Below are 3,996 nucleotides of genomic sequence, written 5' to 3' on the forward strand. Positions count from 1 at the left end.
CCTGCGGGTCGTGCGGGCTGGGCCCAACAAACCCTTGTAGGGGCTGGAGGGGCGGATGGCAGCGGCGCGGGGGGTTTCTCTGATGCGCTGCCAAGGGCAGGGTGGGGATTGAAGAGGCTCAACTGTTCTCTGCTCCGTAAGAGGATCCCCCGGCCCCAGCGCGGGGCTGTTTTGTGGATATAACCAGGCAACGGCCGGCTCGGGTGTCAGCAGCCGGACCCCGGCGCGCTCGGCACAGCCGCGAGCATGCGATGGGTTTGGCCGGCACGGAGAGACGCTGTTGTACACGCAGCAGCGTGGACTTTGCTCCGGTAAACAGAGCTGGCACGGAGTTATCGGCGGCGCTGCTGCAGGGGAAAGAAAAAGGCAGGAGAATATTTGAGGGATGAAGTGTTCCGGCTGTTGGAATAAATGGTGCTGGCTCTGGTTGCCCCATGGCCATGGACCTAGCAAGTGGCTAAAGGGACTCGTGGGGAGCAAAGAGCAGCCGTGGGTCACTGTGCCTCCTCTCCGGTGACCTGATGCGGCTGTTCCAATCCTGCTGGATTTTTCCCTCTTGTCACGCACGGCAGCTCTGCCCCGAGGGCAGGGACAGAGCTGGCACAGTGGCACAGAGTTGGCGCAGTGGCATTGCCAACCTGGCACTGCCGTGGCAGTGTGATTCCTCCGTCCCCATGCTGTCCCCCCCAGGCTTTTAGGGACGGGCTAGATGTACCAGGGAGGCTTCCCCAACACAGGGTGAGCACTGGGCGCGAGTCCCAGGACCTGGCACCTGGGGGCTCATTGTGCACCCACCACGGAGTTGCTGAACCAGTCCCAAAACTCCGGGTGCAAAGAGGCTCCGAATAGATCCTGCGAGAGGGAGGAGGAAGAAAAGGATGAGGAGGAAGCGGAGTGCAGTGTGGGCATGTACCCAGCTGGGGCAGAGATGAAAGGGGGGGCCTGGAGGCGCCGTCTGCCCCGCAGGGACCTTGGGAGCTGCCCGGGGTGGGGACGGACCCTGTCCCCAGGACACAGGCGCCGGCGGCTCCCGCTTATCTGGGTGCCAGGTCCCGCTCTGCCCTGTGTCGCGGGGGGACAAGGAAAACCCCATTCCTGCCACAGCTGCTCCTGAGAGTGATGCTGGGCATGCTGGAGCACAGCGGGGATGGGTCGGGGGTCTGGCTGCAGGGACCGAGCACCGGAGCCCCCGCCAGCGCGCCCACTCCCTCATGGTGCTGCTTCGGCTTTATCTTTGCTCAGCCCAGATACCGGCCTTTAAACACTTGCAGATACCGGGTTTTAAACATTTGCTCAAGGCTGCCTGTCCCGGCAGCTCCCACGGCAGCTCCTGCGTGTACCACCCCGTGCCAAGGGACTATGGGTGCCCCAAGCAGCACTCGGCCACGATCCTGCAACACCCACCTGAGCAAGGAGCCACTCGCATTCGCCCCTCCCATGACATTTATGGCCCAGGCACACTTTGATAAACCCTTTTTTTAAACCAGCGAGCATTTTAAGCACCGCAGCACACAGTCCCAATGTCCCAATGATCGCTAGCAGGGTCACTGGGGAGGACTCATCGCTGGGTTTTTCCATGTCCTGGGGCGAGCGATGGGGATCAGCGGCTCTGGGGAAGCAGCATCCGCGGGGCTCAGCGGGGCTGGGCGGCTGCGCAAGGACCTTGTCCTGGCTGCTCATGAGTACCGGCGGTGTTAATGAGTAATGAGGGAGCAGCCACCCCTCCCGCTGCCCCGGAGAGGGGCAGGAAGGGGGGACCAAGGACCAGCTGAGACACCCCAGCAGCTTCGGTGACTGCTGATGCCACAGACAGTGGCCAGTGTGTTTTGTCAGCCTTAGGTGCCACCTGGGACGTCACCTCCCAGGGATCACGCTTGAGGGGCTCTAAGGGCACACGGCAGCCCCCCACCTCTCTGCCTGCCCCCCGTGGGCCTCTGCCAGTGACTGCTCCCCCCGCGAGGCGCCCGGCTTCCTTGTGACCATCTTGGCCGTGCAAGCGGAAAATGAGTTATCCAGCTGGGTACCCCGGCACGCTGCTGGCACTGGAGCCCTCTGGGGAGGAGGAAAAGCTTGCTGGGGCTCTGCACGAAGGGCTGGGGCTTTAGGGAGCTCCTGGACTTTCCTCTTCTGCCAGGACCGGGACTGTAACGGAGGGAAAGCAGAGGACGAGCTCCCTCTTCACCTTCCTCCTCCACTTTTCTCACCCATCTGATGAGAACTCTCCCCGGAGGGTAATGGATACTCTCCCTCTTGCTGTGATTATTTGGACAATGCTGTATAACTGTGTGCAAACACATTTTTTTGCTGCCATCAGAGGAGGGGCAAGATGTGAAAACCAGGGATTTTTTTGGAGGCTAATGACTTGGAAGTCGGAGACGGCGGCAGAAAGTCAACACAAATGCCCTAACAGGGGATTAGCTTTTCCCCAGCGCAGGTCATCTCGACACGGGTCAGCAAAACCTCGGAGAGCAGCGGCGTGCTCAGCCCTTCCCCTGGGATCATGGGGGGCACAAGGGTGCCAGGAAATCACTGCCTGACTGTTTCAGAGCTCATTTAGGTCTCGGGTCTGGGTTCAGCAGGGTGAAGGGGGGGAATGAGAGGCAGAGGCACAGAAGCACAGTGAGCCCCAGCCCTTCCGCAGGCATCACCGGGGTTTGGTGCTGCATCCTCATCCCTGCTCCCTGGTACCCGAGCAGGATGCACAGCCCATGAGACACACGGTGCCAGCCCCAAATCCCATGGGAGACAGCGATGTGCCGGGAAGCCTGTGGGCCGGACGGGCTTCTTGCTTTATAAATTCTTCTAGTAATTTCCAGCGGCTGGCAAACTCCTCCAGGCGTGCAGCCAGGGCCTTGCGAGCCTCCGGGAATGATGCGGCTTAAATGCAACGATGCAGCTTTTCACATCAGGAAACGCATCCGCCCAGGGACCTGAATCCGACTGAGCTGAGAAATGCGGCAGAAACCACCTGTTTTCTTGCCAGGCTCATGGCCTCCAGCTTTGCTGTGTGTGCAGCCACCGACCTGCTCTCCACCAGGATGTGTCACCGCGCTGGGCCAGGCTCTCATGGATCTTATTGTCCCTTTGCTGCCGGATCCGTGTGGTCGTGCTCCCGAGCAACGTGGGCTTGTAGCAAGTGGTGAAATCTTCTATGAGAGCTGCTGCCATTCCCGGGCACGCTCTCGGCTGCAGGCAGAGGCTGGTGGAGCCACGTCAAGCGGCTGAGCTCCCCCCTCTGTGTCATCTCATTTTCAGGAGCTGATTTATTATCAGCAACAAGAAGCAGCGTGGCGCAGGGTGTTTCACGGGAGCGTGTCGGTGGCCTCAGGTACGTCCAGGTCGGCCACTGTTTGGGAGCACTGTGTCCCCCCAGCTGCTGCTGTTGCTGGTGACGCGGCGAGTGTCACCCTTGGGCCTCTCAGGTGAGGAAGCGGTGGTGGCTGTGGGGAGAGGGCAAGGGCAGGACACGGCCGACAGCCCCAGCTCCTCTCCTGTGGACAGGGGCAGCCACCCTGTGGCTCTGCAGGACCCCGCTCCAGGGGTGACGATGCTGTAATGACTTGCTCTGGGTGACAACGCTGTAATGACTTGCTCTGGTCCGGCACAGACCGTTCTGCTCCAGTTCTGTCCCGCTGATGCTCAGCACCCCGGAGAAAGGAGCAAAGGGAGGGTCCCCAGGGGTGGGAGCAGCCCCCGGCTGTCCCCGCACTGTCCCCCCGCACACAGAGGGGACAAAGCCGGGACTCACCGAGGCGGGGGGGACGCACCCTGGGGACCCCCAGCAGCCCCGCCCTTGTCCTGCAGACACCCCGGTGGCACCAAGCGGGATGTCCCCGCACCCGCCCCGGCCACCGGGGCCACCTGCGGGCGGGGCGGGGGGGGCGGGGGCCGGTACGGGCGGGGCCTCCCGCAGCCCAGCCCCGCCCCGCAGAAACTTTCCGTCGGCGCCGGGCGCTCGGCGGGAGCCCGGAGCTGCAACCGGAGCCGTGTAGCCGG

This window comes from Caloenas nicobarica, chromosome 23, assembly GCF_036013445.1.
Source record: "Caloenas nicobarica isolate bCalNic1 chromosome 23, bCalNic1.hap1, whole genome shotgun sequence".
NCBI classification, from domain to species: domain Eukaryota; kingdom Metazoa; phylum Chordata; class Aves; order Columbiformes; family Columbidae; genus Caloenas; species Caloenas nicobarica.